The 21,181-nt window shown below is 38.6% G+C and overlaps 1 protein-coding gene across 3 annotated transcripts in view; it reads left to right on the top strand.

The window, feature by feature from the left end:
• Positions 1-21,181, top strand: part of LOC135775928 (alpha-2,8-sialyltransferase 8F-like) — a 1,056,838-nt gene that overhangs the window by 61,140 nt on the left and 974,517 nt on the right. The window lies entirely within an intron of this gene.

Genomic DNA, 21,181 nt, shown 5'->3' with positions numbered 1-21,181 from the left:
TCACGCGCTTTGGAAGGGAAAAGAAAGGTCTATAACACGCGTTTTTAACCGTTTACATAAATTAGCAAACAAGCAAGTTGACAGTTCTTGACGAGAGATTACAGTTCGGCTGTAATAGAAAATATTTTAACAGATTAAAATTAGTGACGCGCATATTATAACAATCGGGGCTTTACAAAATAGATCCGGGGCTCAAGCCCCGCTAGCCCACCTCTAGCGCCGCCCATGGTCTTACGTGATTAATTATGTTCACCTGTTCCCCATTGATGTGATGTCTATATTATGCCCTCGTGTTCTCTGTGTGGTGTGCGTGCGTTGTTGTATGTTCAGAGTTTCATGTTCTCCGTGTGCTCTGTTTCTAGTTCCTGTTTCTTCCAGTTATTGCTACGTGTCTTACCTGTGTTTAGTTTACATTCTGTTTTACCCCCTCGTGGGTATTTATGTTCTGTATTAATAAATCATAGTTTATTTTTGTAGTTCGTGTCTGCGTTTGGGTTCATCTTTAGTTTCCTTATCCGGTGTGTAACCGATCGTGACAGTTACATGCTGGAAAAAAAGTCGTTTCACTACAAACAGCTCTTCTGGAAGACGTACTCAATCTCCACTTGTTTGGAGTGTGGGTTTGAGTACAAATGCTGCACACCTGGTACTTTTTGTGTAAATTGGTGATGAATAAACTAGTTGTTAGTCTAAAGGAAAACTAAAAATCTAATTTATTTATGTCATCCCTTGGAATTTAAAAGTTCTGGACACCATTCACTTGCATGGCATGGACCTACAGAGCTGAGAAATTATTCCTTATGTTTGTAAATGTTCACTGTCAACTATAAACCCTAGTTGTTATTGTGCTTCTTGTGTATCCACCAGGTTATGCTGGGAAGGGAAAGCGAGGTGAGCTCCAGGGCATTTATTCAAAAACCTTCCACCCTGGATTTTGCAGATTTGACTGCATGCAGATCAGTTTTAATGAGCTGATACATGTAATATATGATGCGTGCTAATAATAAATCACAGAGACTTAAGCCGTTTCTCAATGTCAAGGATACTTCCTTGGCAGGACTAGTCCTTACAAGTCACTTCCTTCAGATGCTAGGCGAGGCTCCTTTTAAGCATTCGGAGAACACGTTAAATGGAACAGGCTAACAAGTGCACGTAATTACGTCATTGCGTGATTGAAAGGTGTGCTTTCGGTGCTGCGCGCATAGGATTGTGGGTGATTTCAGCGCGTGAAGAGCGCGAAGGATACAAATTTGCATCCTTTCCTGTATATGGGATATTTCTCGAACGAAGGACTCAGTCCTTGGCTGAAATTTCGAGGATCCTCGACATTGGAACAGTCCTTCGACCGACGTCGATGACGTAGCATCCTCGAAATTCTAGCTTCCGAGGATCCTTCCTTGACATTGAGAAACGGCTTTAGATTAACGTGACACTAGCGTTTACTTCCATTTCTTACTCGGTTAGTTACAGCTCAGGTGCGACTCAACTCTAGCACCTCCAACAGGTAAGGAGTATTTATACACATTACTATACATCACATCTCCCCCTTTAAATATACGCCTTACCAAGCAAGAAAAACTTACTATGGTTTAACTGTAGATATCACAAATTGCACTTTGCTGACTTTCCACACTAAATTACACTCAAACTTAGACTATAACTTAAATCTATATTGAAGTTATAATCAAACAAACAATAAAGAAACTCTTTATACATCTATCCACAATGTTTTATGGCGAAAAGAATTTAGGTGGTTTTATCAGTCTGCCACATCGTGACCTTTTAAATTGTCCTTCATTAAGTCCAGCTGGTGTTAGAGGACCTGTCACAGGTGACCGGACAGGTGATTGCAATGGAATTTCACTCTCTGCAGATTCACTGTCTACTATAGGAAAGTCATCCAGATCCAGAGAGAGTGGAGTCATTTCTCCAGTTTTTAGCAAACACCGTCTGTTTCTCCTGAAGATGTTTCCATCAGGCGTTTGAATCACATATGACCTAGGTTTTTCATGACTCCTCAGCACAACTGCTGGTTGCCAGGTATTTTTTACTTTTACTCTTACATTCTCTCCATCTGCTAGAAGTGGTAACTGTTTTGCTCCACTATCAAAATAATGTTTTTGCTTTAGCTGCCTGCTTTTGATGCTCTTATGCACATTGCCATGAAGTTGTGGTTTCAACAGGTGTGCTGATGTAGGCAGTTTTGTTTTCAATCTTCGACCCATAAGCAATTGTGCCGGAGACAATTTCACACCACCTAAAGGTGTATTCCTGTATTCTAATAAAGCAATATAAGGATCTCTCTGACTTTCCTGTGCTTTTTTTAACAGGTTCTTTACTGTCTGAATTGTTCGCTCACTTTGTCCATTCGACTGCGGAAATCCAGGACTAGATGTGGAATGTACAAACTCCCAATTTTCTGCAAACGCTCTAAATTCTCCACTCGAGAATTGAGGACCATTGTCCGACACCACTTCATCTGGAATTCCATGTCTCGCAAAGATGGATTTGAGAGCAGTCACAACATACTTGCTTGTTGATTGTGTGAGTTTAACAATCTCTGGAAATTTTGAAAAGTAATCCACACACAGTAAATATTCACCTTGGTTAAAGTGAAACAAGTCTACTCCCACTTTCGCCCATGCTCTGTCTGGAATGTCATGGCAGAGGAGTGGCTCTTTGGCGTTACCACGTCTAAAAGTATTACAGATAGGACACTTCAACACTAAATCTTCAATTTGGCTTGCCATGCTGGGCCAGAACATGACATCTCTTGCCCTCTCCTTACACTTAACCACACCTAGATGAGATTCATGAACTCTTGCTAGCATATCAGCTCTCAAGCTTTGTGGGACTACCAGTCGCCAGTTCTTAAAGAGTAAGCCATCGGAACAGGTAAGTTCTTCTCGGAAAGTCCAGTATTTTTTTTTTTTTCTGAAACTTTTCTTATGTCAGCAGGCCATCCTGACTGAACTAATTCCATAACCATCTTTAACTCTTCATCTGCTGCTGTTGCAGTTTTGAAAGTATGAAGCTTCTCTTTTGAGATTGGCAAAAATACTGCTAAAGAAAGTACTTGCAACTCATCTTCCAGGAGTGACTCAGTTTGTTCTTTTAAGTATGCTCGGCTCATTGTGTCTGCTATATACAACTCTTTACCAGGCTTAAAGCTGACACGCAAATCATAAAGCTGCAATCTCATCAGCATTCGCTGAAGTCTTGGAGGAGTTTTGTGGAGAGTCTTTTTAAACACTGTTTCCAAGGGTTTATGATCAGTCTCCACTCGAACTGCCTTACCATAGATGTACTGATGAAATTTTTCACAGCCGTACACAATTGCCAAGAGCTCTTTCTCTATTTGTGCATATCGTTTTTGACACTCAGTAAGTGACCTTGAACCGTATGCCACCGGATGTCCTTCTTGCAGCAACACTGCTCCCAGGCCTTCCGCACTAGCATCCACAGACAATGTTACCTCTTTATTGACATCAAAATACTTCAGTACTGGGCCTTCACTCATCAGTCATCAGAGGAGACTTGTGTGGACTTATGACAGCGAAGTTTCCCAGAATGCATTTCGCGTCAGGAGTTCGTTCTTCCGAGTCTGAACTTGCAAGTTCGAACTACGAAGGACACAAGTCCGACTTGGTTTTGTACTTGGCGTACTTGGTTTTGAGAAACGGCTTTAGATTAACGTGACACTAGCGTTTACTTCCATTTCTTACTCGGTTAGTTACAGCTCAGGTGCGACTCAACTCTAGCACCTCCAACAGGTAAGGAGTATTTATACACATTACTATACATCACAATACAGTTTCCTTACAAAACAAAAAAGACTTTTGCAATCAATTCTTAGTGACTTGTACATGATTTTATTAATGAAATGTAATATATGTGTAACACGTTCAGAAAAACATTAGTCTGCTATTTTAAAAAATTATGCAGTAAAGATGGATGGTAAATTTTTTTACATTAGCCAGATGTTTTTCATGTATTTACACATTCACTTCACTGAGTCCAGTTGCATCACATTTTAATATGTTCATTTACTTGATATTGTAGAATATGGAGCTTCAGAAATGTGCTTGAATAAGGCCTACAGCCTGATGAATTTAAAACACTGTCACTTTAACTATGGTAAAAGGTGTAAAGACGTGACCTCATCATTGACAGTGAGTGGTATTGGACACACACAATAATAACAAAGCTGTAAGAAATCAGACCATGATGAGGAATGTAATATTTGATCGTTTATTTTCATTACTGTCGCTACTTCCTGCCATACTCATTCACCGTCGTCCCACTTGCAGCGTAAGCTCCTCCCACCTGCTTTCTCCAGGCTGCAGTGATACATACATGGAGATCACTGCATGGATTTCGAATTGTGTTAAAAAACACTAAGGGCCAGTTTCCTGGACAGATTAGACTAATCCTAGACTAAAATAAATGTAAGAGCTGTCAAAAAACAACTTGCACTTAAAATACATCAGTGCCCTTTGTTTTGCTTTAAATAAGTAATGTTTTTATTAAGGCATGTTTGTTAAAAGTAGTTATATTTCCTTATTTAACTAAGGCATAGTAGGAAATCCCTGTGCGGTAAACCACCCCTATGTAATTTTTTTTTTACTGGCTTGTTCAGAATTTTACTGGTCTCACCAAAAAGCACTAAAAATAAACAGGTCTGAGTATTGTCTTTATTGTTTTTGACCCATGTAGCCTTAAGGTTATAACACCAAAAACTACTATCCTACCTCATAAATGTCAAATATAGTTAAAAAGACCAGTGAACTGTCAGTAATAAAACAATCTAATTATGAGCAATAGCACAAATCGGGCTATCCTTATTGTCGAGCCCAGCATTATGTAGTTTCACCAAATACAGTTGTAATCAAAATTATTCAACCCCTGGTGATAGTAATAATTTATAAATGTGTACGCTTTTATAAGCTACAGAGGTTCTTTTTTGAGTGCAGTGGCAAATTAAAAGTGAAAATGTCTATATTTTAATGTTTTGAGGTAAAGTATTTATTTGTAAACCACTATGTCATAATTATTCCAAGAGCTATTTAACACAAATAAGTCCCATATTTGTATAGTAGGGTACAAAATTGAACTAGGCTACATTATTTTAAAGAAAGCGTAAAATGGTGCTTGCTGTGGCAAAATTCGGGACACAAAATGTTACAAAAATGTTAAAATGAGTCAAAAAAGTTCACCCTCATGTCCTTACAATGATCTGATGCATAGATATAGGTGTTGCTAAACGGTTGCTAGGGTACCCTTTGTTTGTTTGCTAGGGAGTTAATTTGAATCCACCAGTGATTTTACTCCAAGCCACAAGTAAACCAACCTAAATGCCATGTCTATATGATGTTCTGATACAGAAATATAGGTCTTAACGGTTGCATGAGAGTTAAGCATTCTCCCGTGTCTCTACGATATTGTGATGTGGAAAAATATATATTGACAAGTCATTGTTTAAGTATCTGTTTAGTTAAAAGGGAGTGGCTTGGTAGCTGAGGTAGCTGATACTATCCAAAGGCTGCTTGCCAGTTTGAGCCACTATGCCTTTAGCTTTTTCAGCTATACGGTCTCCCTATCTGCCATCAGAGGTCAGCCCGAGGTCTTGATGTGTAAACTTTTGAAGGAGTTGCGGACATGTTACATAGCGTGGCGAATTAAAATACACCTGGCTAATAGAGTAAGTTGTAGCTTAAGCTGTACCTTATCGTTAATACATGTTTCCCGAAATGTTCTTAGTTACGTATCCCTTCTGTAAGTCATTCGTTCGGAAGGTTGGTCTGGAGCACTCTTAACTATACCTTATCCCACTTGACTCCGCTAGCCCTGCTGAAAAAACAGCATCAAACCAGTATGGACCAGCATCGGAATTATGCTGGTCTATGCTGGTTTAGCTGGTGGTCACTAGTATACCAGCACCAAAACACAACATATGCTGGTCTTGCTGGTATGACCAGCATGGGGTGCTGGTGCTAATGCTGGTTTGGTGCTGGTTTAGCTGGTGCTAATACTGGTGCTGATGCTGGTTTAGCTGGTGTTCACTAGCAAACCAGCACCAAAACACAACATATGCTGGTCTTGCTGGTATGCTGGTTTTTTTCAGCAGGGTGTGGCCATCACTGTGATAAAAGCTTGTGTACATTGCAGTCTATATAACTAAATATCTGTAAAAAAAAGCTGCACTACACACACTCCGTGTTCCATTAGGCAATTTTTTTTTATTAAAAAAATAAAACATTCACATAATTAGACATAATTGCACTGATGGTTGTTAGGTTTTGAATTATATTTTCCAAAGAAACGTCAGCTACGAGTACGAACTAAATGCTACAGGTTTAAGAAACTATTTAAAAAATAATTTTGGGTGGAGAAGTTGGTGAAACTATGGCAGCTATACAGCGAATCTCACTATTTCATTTGTGCATTTCATATCCGTTAAATCTTTAGTCTACCTGGTATTTTAGCTGCAAATAAACAAAACAAGTAAAAATCGCATGCCACGGAAGCGCATTCAACAGACTTTGCTGAGTCGATTTCAACGGAGCAGCCCCAAAATGTATTTGATGGCGGCTTCTCTTTCTTTCTTTATCTTGTGATAATATGTTTCGCATGTTGTGCCAGTAGATAAATCCACCCTGGTTGTGAAGTAAATGACGACAAATATATTATAATAAGGGATGCTTAAACTTCAATCTGGGAACCACCTAGACAGCTATCTATTCCACCTAAGTTTATTTAAATAGGAATATAAAAGGAAAACACATTCATTTCGTTGAAGTATTTTTGTTTATGCAATACCTATTATGTGGATTCCCGATTTTTTCAAAATCATAATTGTTGATTTTCCTAATTATGATTATTGATGTTAATTCGACTTTGCATCAAAATTTTTTAATGTTTTATGACTTTAAGGCAACTGCATGCCATGTTCTTTATAAACATTCAAAAGAAACTGCTCCACAGTCCACTTGATTACTGCTTGTATCTCCTAAGCCTAAGGTCAACAAAGCAATGATAATATATATATATATATTTATTTATTTATTATATAATATATACTTTTATATATTATATTTGAGGTAGACAGACAGGCTCCAGATATGTGTCCATTAAGCTTTATCCGCATTGTAACCGCGCTGCTTGCGCATCCAGTGTCCAAGCATAATAAACGCGTGAACTAATGAACAACAACAGTTTGTTTTTATATATTTTAAGTGTAATGCACAGCCAGGTGACTTGCACGACCCACCTTATTCCCCTGTGCAACGCACTTAATGGGAACCCTAATATAAATTATCCTTTAAAGTGAATGCATAGCGGATGCAATGGAGCAGTTTATGCATGATACGTTTGGAAATGAAGTTGCGGGTTTTGCACGGGTTTAATATAAAATAAAATATACTATAATGTATATAAGGTTGAATTTAGTTGTTTGCAATTTGAAATATTTTTACAAGATATTCTTAATAAATTGAACTTGAAATATTTCTGAAATGTTTCTTCAATAACCGCTTCCACCGCTATCTCATAACGCAGCGAAACCTATTACATGAAGTGAATAATTGATTGTCGAGCAATCGATAGCTGTGTCCCAATTCAAGGGCTGCAACCTTATGAGCATTCGACCTTAAAAGGTGAGGACTCGGTCTTTCAAGGTGGAAGCCTCAGAAGTTCGCAAAGAGAACTGAAATGAGACGGTCTAACCTTCGGAGGACCCATAATTAGCGTCACCTCCTGCATGCACCCACCTGCACGTTTCTGACTTATTAAAATAAATATGACATCAGAAAAATTATTAATTTATTTTAGAAATATGACACGTTGATGTATATTAAACTACTCAACAGTATACCAAATTAATCAACCTTATAAATATACGCAACATAAAAAGAATATTATTAACACAAAACATAACTTATAATACTAAAACAGTGACAAGAAAAAATGATTTCTGATAAATACACTTTTATTTAATAAAGGTTTTAATTGTTTATTTTAGAATATCCACCCATTATATGCAGCCGTTGCAGACGCGCAATGACTCTTGGGATATCCTCGGCTGTTAAGGATCCATTCGTTCTACAGCGCGGAGAAATTAGGACGCATTTTGAGGCTTCATTCTAAGCATCCTTTGAATTGGGATGGCCTTACTCGCCTTAAGTCGCGCTGCTGTGACGCAATCGGTCTTAAAATACGTCCTTAGAAGGTCGCAGCCTTTGAATTGGGACACAGCTATAATCAACCAATAGAGGGTTTGCACCAACGTCACGTTCTGGGCGGTAACCCGGATGCACGGCCATTGTGGAGGCACTTGGTGTAAAGAACTGAACGGAGTACAATGGATTATTGTGCGCTTTGGATACTTAAAGTGAATGTAGACATGTCTAAACAACAGAAAACGCGTCCAAGATACAAAGGCATATAGGGAAGGACTTGGACCACAAGAAAAGGCACGATATTTCGAGAAATTACAATTTATAGGCGGTGCAGATCCTTACGAGTTAGCTCCCTCTTCTTGAATCTGTGACGACCCGGTGATTCTTTCTTCAGTTGCATATCCCGATATAGTCAACTGCTTGGTTTTTATGCCGAGCCCATATGTCAATGGCAGCTTTATTTATATAGCAAATTTAAAATAGTCAGTGTCCTAGTGCTTTACAGTAAAATAAGCACATAGTAAAACAATAAAAGCAATACTTGTTTTTACCATCTACTATTAAAAATATTATTATCATTACAATAGAAAATTTGTTATGAGCAATTAAGCACACAGGCATTAAGGCATTGCAGCACAAATTTTAGTTGTGTTTAAGTACATTTTGTGCATATACACTTAAAGTATACTTTTAAAAAGTACATATTAAATACTCTTTAAATAAAGCATAATTGTTTTATACTTTATGTACTTCAATCATATTTCTAATACAATACTATATTTCTTGAGCTTTGCCAACCACAAGCGCTGCCTCTGATAATTTCTTGCATTCCTTTCCCTGGTTTTTAATAACTTTTGGAAGTCGATAATATTCCAAATGTTTTTCTCAAACTGTCCTAATGGTACAACCTCAAACATGGCAATAATTAACCATTTTCCTTGACGACGTTCGGGATATACTTCAGTGCCTGTGCTCTGTTGTGATGCGGAGTGCCTCCAATATGACTTCTTACGCTCTGATGACGCGTCGTGAAAACCCTCTATTCAGCACCATCGCCATGGACAGCACCTGGTAACGTCGTACGTAAGAAAGTCCATGGCGATGGTGCTGAATAGGTTGATATCGATTGCTCGACAATCAATTATTCACTTTATGTAATAGGTACTTCGTTGCGTTATGAGATAGTGGTGTTCTTTATTAAAGAAACATTTCAGAAATAGTTCAAGTTAAATTTATTAGAAATATCTTGTAAAATATTTCAAATTGCAACTAAATCCAACCTTGTATATTTTATTTTATGTCAAACCCGCAACTTCATTTCCAAACATATCATGCATAAACTGGCTTGGCTGTGCATTATACTTAAAATATATAAAAACAAACTGCTGTTGTTCATTAGTTCATGCGGTTTATTGTGCTTGGACACTGGATGCGCAAGCAGCGTGGTTACAATGCGGATAAAGCTTAATGGACGCATTTGTGAAACGTGTCTGTCTACCTCAAATATAACATATACAAATATGTAATATATAAATATATAGTATGATTGCTTTAGATTTTAGCTTTGATTAGTTTTAATGTGGAACATTTGTTGACCTTAGGAGACTACACAAGCAGTAATCAAGTGGAGCAGTTTATTTTGAATGTTTATAAAGAATATGGCATGCAGTTGCCTCAAAGTTATAAAACATTAAAAAACTTTGATGCAAAGTCGAATTTACATTAATAATCATAATTAAGAAAATCAACAATTATGATTGTTTGATGAATGTGCTCGCGTGGCATGTGATTTTTACATGATTTATTTATTTGCAGCTAAAATAAGAGGCTTCATTCTAATATGTTTACCGTGGTGGAATAAATAAATGAATGCAAATGAATGAAACAATAAACAGCTATGCATATATGACAAAGATTGGCAATATTTCTTTTGAGAGAACATATGAAGACAAGATTAAAATAAATACATACACAAATTAAATGAATAATGTATTTATTATCAGTAATCAAAAGTTTTTTAAAAAGGATTTAAGTGCTACTAATAAAGTTAAACAAAAAGGATTAATCATTTTTACCTCACAAACAGTTTATGATTGGAATACAATGAAATACATAACTTCCGGTCGGCATATCGCATGCGGTTTAGTCGCGCAAGTTCAAATTTTTTAACGGATCCAACGCTCAAAACGGATCCGATATTTACCCATCCGCAGATGGTCGGCACTTCACGCAGACCCTTTGCGACTCTCCATAGGAAATGAATGACTTCCGGCTTGTCGGCCGTTGGTTGTCGTGTGCAGTGGAAAGGCGGCTTAACTGCATAGCGAGCAACATAATGATATATTAGATACACTTTATTATTCACTCATATTGAGTTGAGTGAGCTGCATACATAGACTACTGTAGGCTACTTTTATCTTTTGCAGGTTTCTCCTCACTTTCCTCTTTTCATAACCTGGGCACTTGGCTTTTCCTCATCCGTAGTGTATTTAAAACTGCGTTGCATTACATCTCCCGCTCGCACTGTTATGAGGTGTCGCCAATGAAAATCCCGACCAGATTAATTGATCGCATGGTGACAACAATGATATGATTGACTTGAGGTGCAGATGAGCAATAAAATCGGATCCCATATTCCGTTATCCTCGCTGTCAGAGCGAGAGCCGCATGTTTGCTTAGCAACGGAGGACGCGCAACCTCTCACGCGCTTAGGAATGAAAAAAGAATCGCATTGACTTGCGTTTAACACACGTTTTTAGACGCGACATATTTACTTTCTTCTTCAAAGCAGATGTATTTTCTCCTGTTTTGATAAACTCCATTCTCCAAAAATTCTCAAATTCTCGAAATTTATGTTGGAGGCCCCTCACACCCCTCTAATTTTCAGAATAATCTGAGAAAGTGTTTTTCTACCCTGTAAAAAATCAATGCAACTGTAAACCTCCGTCACCACAACGAAAGGCCCGTCTCTCCCCTCATTCGATTGGACAATGGAAAGACGTTATTAACGTTGGGCGCTTTTCCGCTCAGTGCTCCTTCAAAAGCACGTGCTGTGGCCGGCGGCAAAAACCGCAAGGCATTCGGCGCGCAAACGCTCCCTGCCCATAGAATATCATTCAAAAAAGGCGCCATCAACTGCAATAAACGCGTTTGGTGTGATCAGCCCCTTACTCAACCACTATACAGTATAAAGTTATCTATTAGACTATGGATATATTCATATGTTTTTCAATACCTTTTTAAACCTTAAATATCCATAATAACGCCAGTTTTCTTTGCTGTTTGACTTTAAATACAAACTTTTTTAACTTGACTATTTTGATAGTCAGCTCCCCACGCGATGCTATCGTGCACACGCATTCAAAGTGTCTAAACAGAGTCAGCAGCGCTCAAGTTTGATCTGTCCTGAAATGACGTTGATAAACAGAACAAAGCTAAGATTATTTTTTAAATGCATTATTTTAAAATACCTGCATCATGTGCTGAACTGTCTTTGCATGCCGCTTTTGCTAAGCAGGAAAAGGACGTGATAACCGCTTTCAGCGTCACTCAAAGTGGGTCAGCTGCAGAGATTTGAATGCTGTTCATCTAGGCTTCTTTAACTTCACAAGGCGCTGCAAGAACCGACAGGTGGATGATATCAAAGCACCGCGAGAGCGAATCGAGAAATCATACAGAGGAGTTTGCTTATCAATCGTTCTCACGTTACTTTGATGTCAAACGCCTGTGGTTCTTACGGCGGATAAAGTCGAACTCAACTTAAAACTATTTATTGCTGTCGGACTAGCGCACATGGATTTAGCTGTTATGGAGGCCCCCCTCCAAGCTTGAGGCCCTAGGCATTTGCCTACTCTGCCTATAGCTAGCGCCGGCCCTGAGGCTAAGACAACCTAATATCATGCTCCCATTGGCTGTGACAGCTGTGCGCGTTGACTCGTGAATCAAGGTGGTAGGTTGAAGGGGACCGGTTAATATTACCAGTTCGTTATTTCAAGTGTAGCCGCGCGGTATGCGCGCTCATAATGGAAGTGGCACGCTCGTTGTTCCGCGCCGAAAGTGCCTCAGACTGTAATTTGCAGCCTGATAAATACATTTTGCCTGCGCTGGAGGCCGGACCTGGCCTCAAGCCGGAAATCCGACCTCCGGCTGGAATACTTTAAGCCCTGAAGCTGGCAAAAAGAAAGAAAACCACTAGTTTAGATTACCTGTTACTGGCTGCAGACACACATAAACATCAAAATTAGGGCTTTTGTGACAACATACCTTGTTGTTGAGTGCAATATCCATCTTCTCTTTTAATGATGGATGTGGTTGGAGGGATGGCTTCAAAAAAACCATTAATCACACATTCCCCATTGTGGAGTGGCTGTTTTTTGTGACGTTATACATCACAGTCCCCACAGAACCACTCCTCAGGTAGACACTCTCTGCACCTAGGGAGAAATAAATAATACATTATTTCAGGTGAATAACTCATCTAGGGTATGATACACTAAACCAAAGCTATTTAAGATTTAGTTGGATTCTAGGTTTGATATTATTGTATAGGATTGCATAGTGGCTGAGTGTTTAGCACTATCACCTCACAGCAAGAAGGTCCTAGATTTACTTTTCTCTTAAATGTGCTTTTTATCAGGTTATCCAAGTTTCACATATCCCAAAAAACATGCACATGCATTAACCTATAAAGCAGTGCACTGGGCATTAATTCTTACCAAGCCTACCCTAACTAAGTAAAGAGACATTTAACTTTTTTTTAAATATGCCCATTTTCCAGCTCCCCAAGAGTTAAACATTTGACTCTTATCGTTTTGAAATCCATTCAGCTGATCTCCGGGTCTGGCGCTACCACTTTTAGCATAGCTTAGCATAATCCATTAAATCTGATTAGACCGTTAGCAAAAAAAATAACCAAAGAGTTTTGATATTTTTCCTATTTAAAACTTGACTCTTCTAACCAAATTATATTACACACTGCCTGAAAATAATTCCCTGCTATTGAAAGTTACTAAGGGGACTATATTCTTCTGCTGCGTAATATCATTGCGCCTCCTGCAGCCATGTTACAGCAGCAAAGTCCTTGACTATTACACCAGAATGAGAATATAGTTCATAGCCATATCTGCCTAGAAAATCACAACTTTTACTTTTCTGTCGGTCTTAGTACATGATGTAAATACAGAAGAGTCAAGTTTTAAATAGGAAAAATATTGAAACTCTTTGGTTATTTTTGAGGGTGATGCTAATGGTTTAATCAGATTCAATGGATTGTGCTAAGCTATGCTAAAAGTGGTACCGCCAGACACGGAGATCAGCTGAATGGATTCCAAAACTGTAAAAATCAAATGTTTAACTCTAGGGGAGCTGAAATATGAGCCTATTTTCAAAAAAAGTGTAGTGTCCCTTTAAAGTTTAATATTATGAAAGACCAACCTAATAACAGCAGGCTCATTGCAATGACAACACAATGGATGACCAACAGCCTCTTTTGCAACAAAGCAGTTAAGGTGGTATGGTCTTGCTTCTTTCCAACGCTCCGAGGCTTTCTGCTGCCGAAAAGAGCATGATGATGCAGAGTTTATATGAGGCTCAGTAGTAGGACATGATGTCAAAATATCAGAGAGCTTCCTCATGTTTTTCTCTGTTTAAAATATAAAATAAAGTTGTAAGAGACAATTTAGATTAGGACTAATTAAAAGTCAACTGATCAATATTTAGAATAAACACAACATTTCATCATTCAGTATCGAACTGGCCCAAAGCTTTACTAAATTGTGTTCTTAATTCATGTACTGTACAGAGGATTTTTTGTTAACTACTTTAATTATATATGTATTTTAGATTTAAACTTACATTTATCAATGCGATTTACCAAATTCCTCATGAGGATTTATAGTTTCCCTGAGGGTAGAGTAAGTGGACAGTACACAGAACACGTTAGGCTATCACTGCATACATTATCTTTTTCAACCTATGTACAGAACTGTTTAGGAAATCAGATGTTTTTCTGTTTTGCATTTTGTAAAGACATTAGCAAGTACTTGTCACAATAGGTGGCCTGGTGTCGCCCTCCTCGCCTCCCCCTCGGCTTGCCACGGCCAACAAAGATCCTTTTAGAGGTCTGTGGAGGGTCTCTTCTAGGGCATAAACGTTTCCTCTCCACAGCTGCTCTCTGTGTTTTGAAGTGAATATTTCTTGTAAGATTAATAAAGGTACAGGATGTAAAAAACATGCAACAACTAAAAAGAAACACAGCATAGTGTAAGTATTGAAACATAGACTCTCCAAGTTTCTGAAACTCAGGGGATGAAACCCCTCTTTTCCAAAATATCTTACCTTATTTACACATTATGCAATATACCATATGAAATTTTCAGCACTCATCCCTTTTCCGCATTTTCATTTATTACTTTAAGTTGCCCCCCATCCATTATGTTTAAAGTATAAAGTAACAGGTATCTAAAAACTGTAACCTTGGCTTGAGCTAGAATGTGGTCATGTTTCAGCTCAAGAGACAGAAAGACACACAGCTGGACAGACCGCTACAACAGATGCTGCAAGAGAAAAACAGAAAATAATAGAGATAGACAGACAGAGAGATAGAGAGGTTTGCTCGTAAAAGTGCCTTTGTGTGTATAAAATAAAGTTGTGAAAAATCTAGCGTGTAACAAGAAATTTGATGACAGGATCTGCAGGGAGAACAGAAAATTTTAATTATGTAGTGTAAATTAGCCTTGTTAATAGCTTAAATAGTGTACACCAGGGGACTACTATCTTACAAATATTATAAGACAAATATTAAAACTTTAGAGTATATTAAGTGCACACAATAAATCAATGACCACGTTAAGTTAGCATAAAGGTTGATAACTTCAACAAGGTTATAAAACGGGCAGTTCTGGTTCTTCATTCTGATTGGTTGAAACGCGTTCTAAGCCGTGATAAAATACACTGGTAACCTCACGGTTCAGACCACAATACATAAGTATCACTGCGCCACTGTTGCTGCGTACTGATCTATGAAAATAAACACCACAGTCTTTAATCATATTTTTAATTTGTCTACAATTGCACAATTAATGGCGATATCCCGATAAATGTCAATAAATATTGAGTCATCTCGTCGATAAAGAGAAAACGTTGTCTTAGGAGTTTATAAGTCAAGTTCATACGTCCGCTATTATCCACTGGGTGGCGATCTTACCCAACTTAAACACTGACGCATTCACTCAACACTGAAAACTAGTGATGGGCGATACCAGGGGCACGTTCAATGTCACAACGGTGCACAACGTTTTGCTACGGTTTCCGGGTTGAACGACATGTTTCCTGGAAACGGTGTGCAACTGAATGCAACAGGTTTTAGAAGCGTTTTCTCTCGTTTGGTGGGTGTGTCAGAAATGTCGGCCCAATCAGCGGCAAGATGTATAAAACCACGCGGTAGTAAAGAGACAGCTCGCTCAATGGGTTCAAGTTGGAATGTTGTCTTTCATTCTGGACTGCAAGGTCAGTGACTGTAACATTGAGGCTCTTTTACAGTATCAAACACACATTTATAACGATTTCATCAGGCTTCAGAAACATTTAAAAAAGAACACAAAGAATGGCCTCTCAGCTACCGTAGTTGCGACTCTTACGTCATCACAACAGGGCGTTCAAAGCATCACCGTTTCTGTTTAATAAACGTTGTGCAACGTTTTGTCGGGGCTGAACGCAGCCCAGTTATTTTCTTGTCGATCCGATACAAAGTACTTCTGAGACAAGTATCACCGATACCAATACCGATTCCGATACTTCTATGAAATATTTTTATGTATGTATTACATTTTATTAAAGTGATTTCATGGGGTCTTTTAATAGCCATCATTATTAATATCAAATAAAATAAACATGACAACTTTTTGCACTGAACACTATTACAAGATTTCTTCCCTTTATACGTTTTGGAGATAAAAGTGAATGCTGACATTAACATTTTTTCTCTTGAGTCTATTTTATTTGAGTGATAAACTCTACTGCTTTTGAAAATAAAATAAAACCCTTATAAAAGTCAGAATACTGGAATGCACTGAAAATCAAACCAGGGATGACTGTGAAGCTGCACTTCGTCATGCTCTGTATGGTATTTTGCTTTTAGATGTTTTGTCATATTTGTGGTATTACCACAGTGGCGTATTTTTGTTGTTGACAAATGTTACACGAGGCTTCGCATTATTAACTGACCACAACAATGCACTTAAACCCCTTTTAAACCTGCCTGCGCTGACTGAGTGTGCTGGTAGTGACTGAGCGAATGAACACTGTAATACTAATACAGCGTAAGGAGGTGGGACTGAATAAGAGAACGCGGTGATACAGCAGAAGAAGATATAGTTCCCACTGACATTACAATTTAAGTGTATTTATATACAAAACAGCGTCCAGCTATTATTTAAAATTATAAAATCACTTGTTTAAAAAACAAACAAACAAATAGAATCGATACTTGTACTTGAGAATCGATCCTTTTGATACAAAGGCAGGATCGGAAATATCGATACTTTAGGATCGATCCGCCCATCACTACTGAAAACACAGCGTGCAAGTTTTGATGGCTCTGAATCTGATCTCTTACAGTTCTTCACAAAAATGGAATTATCTCCGCTTTTAGCTAAAAAATTTGAGAGGTGATAAGAGAACAAATGAAGGTAGGATGAAAGTTTTTTTTTTTTTTTTTTTTTTTTTGAAAGCGGATGGGTCTGTTCTTTCATTTGATATTTTATGTTTATATAAAGAAGATGATTTTTCTGCAAGGCATTAAACTAAAACTGGGTGGCAACTTAAAAAAAAAAAAACGCTGACGGGGAAAGAGTTCAGCATGCTTCCAAGCATATTTGATCATCACTTCAACAGTTGCACAATATAAATGTTAATGTATAAATTAGATGAATGGTGATTTATAAAATAAACACCACAGTCTTTAATCATATTTTCATTGTGTCTTTTAGTGATGGGTTGAATCTTCAGACGCATGCAGGGGAGCCGGCTCTTCTAAGGGAGCCGAGCCAGAAGAGCCGAATCTATGAAAAGAGCCGGGCTGAATCCGAAACCGCATACTGCCATACTATATAGTAGGCAAAAAGCAGTAGGCGAACGAATAGTATGTCCGAACCTCAGTATACGTAAAAGGGTAGGCGAGAATTAGCGGGATTTTGGAATATTTCTCGCGAGATTCAGAGGAACGTGTACTTAAGTATTGTCCGAAACCGCCTACTTACTGAAAATGTAGTAGGGGAAACAGCACGTGAACAGAGTAGTACGTCCGAATCCTCAGTATCCATAAAATCAGTAGGCGAGAAATCCCCGGATGCCCTACTGAGTCCGCCCAGATTCTGAAGCATGCATCGGATGGACACTTCTATCCCAGCTTTCCCATGATGCCACGGGAAAGCAAAGCAATCGACCGGAGATCAGCCAATCAGGTGATTTCGATACACACAGGGCTGTTCCTCAGCACCCAGACTTCACGCACAGACCCTGGATATACCGCAATTAAAGTGCTCAGCTGATTCATGAAAATAAAGCTGTTGAATTGTCACAGCTGTGTTGAGCTGACAGTAAATATGTGATGGTTTGTTAGAAAAATACATTTGAATAAAGTTTTGTTTCATATGGGATTCACTTCTATACGTTTTCATTTATTGTGATGGTTTATTCATTCATTTTTTATTCATGTTTCCAGTTGTTTTAAGTAAATACAAGAGATTGCTTCACTAAAATGTATATAATCACATTGCCTGCATTGTCTAGTTTGTATTCAAGCACAGCTGTCATCTGACAATCGATATTAAATTACAATCTGCTTGTTTTACTTATTTTGTCCACTACAAAATAATGTGTAATATATCTGTAATACTGTTACAGATCAAGTTACTGATGCAATCAGGTGTTAGTGCACCTGTCCCTCATACACACGCATACGTTTTCATGGCTGTTATTAGGTTTGTTCGAGTTTATGCACCGCTGTAAGAACCAACAGCTGGATGACATCAAAGTACCGTGAGAGCGATTCCAGAAATCATACGGAGAAGTCTGATTTCGAGTTGCTCTCGCGGTATTGTGATGTCAAAATCCTGTCGGTTCTTGTGGTTCCGCATGAACTCGAACAAGTCTACTACGTCATATGTCACATGATAACGTCAACATGGCGAATGCTGTCCATACTTAACGCAAACGTACATACTGCCATAGCGCACATTAAGTAGGTACCCAGTGAAATTCAGTACCTACACAGTAAGTATGCGATTTCGGATTCAGCCCCGGACTGCCATCACTAAAATGAAGAGCCGAAGCTTGAGCCGAAAGAGCCGAATCAATGGAAAGAGCCGGACTGCCCATAGTGTCTTTGCTGCGTCTGTGTTGTTTGGGAACTGCGCTCTGTTTCAGTCACACTTGATTCTGAGGAACTACTTTGTTTGGCGGAAGAGTAATATTTGTACTAATATAATTACAACTTATTTTTGTTTTATTTTATAAAATCCCTCTAACGTTATGCATATGAAGTAACCGTTTTATAAACGCAATAAACCCCCTCGAAGCAGTGGGGTTACAGTGCATTTTATAACAGCTAAGGGGGTTTTAGGCACTCCGCTTCGCGTCGTGCCTAACAACGCCCCTTAGCTGTTATAAAATGCACTGGTAACCCACTGCTTCTTGGGGTTTATTGCTTTATTAACGGTGGGACTTATTCGTTGCTCTAACACGTAGACTTCCCTTGCGAAAATTAACCTTTAGGGTTGTTCGACTTCCTGCGGCGCCGCTAGAACTGACAGACGGATGACGTTAAAGTGCTGCGAGAGCGAGACGAAATTACACTTTGTATGATTTCTCGAATCGTTCTCGCGGTACTTTGACGTAACCCGGCTGTCGGTTCTTGCAGCGCCACGTGAAGTCGAACAAGCCTAGTGTTTTACTACGGTTAAAAACATGGTTACAGTAGTAAAACCATAGTTACCACAAAATAACTATGGTTTGAAAAAAATATAGTTAAAACGTGTTTACTGTAGTAAAACCATTTTGCTAAAAATCAATACACAAAAAACCTTGGTTACTACACTTTTACCACAAAAACATGCTCAATTTCTTAGGGGTATGGCAATGTCAGTCTAATGCCAAAGAAAGGAGTAAATTATAACATTTAAACAAAACGTAAACTTCACTTGTAAGCACCGTGATTAATGACTTACCTGGGGCACGTTCAATCTCACACCGGTGCGCAACGTTTTGCTACGGTTTCCGGGTTGAACGACATGTTTCCTGGAAACGGTGTGCAACGGAATGCAACAGGTTTTAGAAGCGTTTTCTCTTGTTTGGTGGGTGTGTCAGAAATGTCGGCCCAATCAGCGGCAAGATGTATAAAACCACGCGGTAGTAAGAGACAGCTCCCTCAATGGGTTCAAGTTGGAATGTTGTCTTTCATTCTGGACGGCAAGGTCAGTGAATGTAACATCGAGGGTATTTTACAGTATTAAACACACATTTATAACGATTTCATCAGGCTTTAGAAACATTTAAAAAAGAACACAAAGAATGGCCTCACAGCTACCGTAGTTGCAACTCTTGCGTCATCACAACAGGGTGTTCAATGCATCACCGTTTCTGTTTAATAAACGTTGTGCAACGTTTTGTCGGGGCTGAACGCAGCCCTGGACAGTGATTTGCGCGCAGAAGAAATCAGCCAATCGCAAGGAGGCTCGAACTCCATAGCAACGGAGGCAGAGGATTCTGGGCAATGCAGACGTCCGAAACTGATTTTATTTTTTTTACAAAGTAGAAAAAATCATAATTGACGGCCATAACACCGCATTGTTGAATTATCAAGCACCCGTTAGATGTGTTGAGAAAAGATGTAGTTTTAGCTGGTGCCTTCACCATAGTAGTGGTTGAAAAGGCTCATCGGTAGGCTACTGTAGTATTTACTCATATATTTGACACACCAAAACGATGAAAAATCTGTATTAAACAGGGTTGCCAACTCTCACGCATTTAGCCTCAATCTCACGATCAAAAAAGAAATCTCACGCTAAAATAGACATTCTTCTAGGCTGTTTTTTGTTTCCACTCATGTGCATGGCCGTACCCACCATTGAAGTCTTCGTCTTTGTCTTATTTAACCCAACGGTCAGCGCTTGTTTAGCTTCTTGCGGCACAGCGCAGACCGATCTGCATGTGACGTCTTAGCAGCGCGAGACCGATTCAACAGTAAATGGCTCAGTATGCTTTTAAATCGATCTCGCGGTCGTGTGATGTACAAGCCACCAGGTCTGCGCTGTGCCCCATTAAGATAAAGTCAAATTGACTCACAGATGACGAATCCAATCACAGACAGAGGTGCAAGTCAAAGGAGGACAGCTGCGCGATTCCTCAGAAAGTGGAAGAGCAGGTGCAAGAAAGATGTAAGTAATTAAACGCTGACTATTATACAGCTGTATAATGATTAGATTCACATTCACACCATTCTGGGCCCAATATAGTAATTTCCTGAATATAAGCAGCACCATGGGGAGCAATCACGTAATGAATCAAATAGTCAAAGTAACATTTAACAAAAATAAACTTATCAAAACAAAAAGAAACTTGCCAGAAACAAAAAGAAACTTATCAAAACAAAAACATCAAACATGTTAGGTTAGATGTAAGAGGATTGTAGTGGCGGCAGTTGGGTCCGTTGGTCCATGACCATGCCCAGGTGAAAAAAAAGTGCACTAAAATACACTTTATTTAAGTACACTTAGTACACTTTTCCACAATATACTAAAAGTGCTCTATTTTCGCACACTAATTTTGAACTTAGTATACTAAAAAGTAGTATTTAGTACTTCTTAAGATGAACTTAATACCATCTTAGTGTACTCAACTGTGCTATTTTGAGACACCATGAAGTTGAACTAAAATGTATTTTTAACATACTAGGTCTGTATTTAAAAAAAATATATTTAATTATAACTTGAAGTACACTTGAACCC

The sequence above is a fragment of the Paramisgurnus dabryanus genome, chromosome 21 (genome assembly GCF_030506205.2).
Source record: "Paramisgurnus dabryanus chromosome 21, PD_genome_1.1, whole genome shotgun sequence".
Lineage (NCBI taxonomy): Eukaryota > Metazoa > Chordata > Actinopteri > Cypriniformes > Cobitidae > Paramisgurnus > Paramisgurnus dabryanus.
Note: the sequence above shows the minus strand (reverse complement) of the source record. Positions and strands in the feature narration are given on the sequence as shown.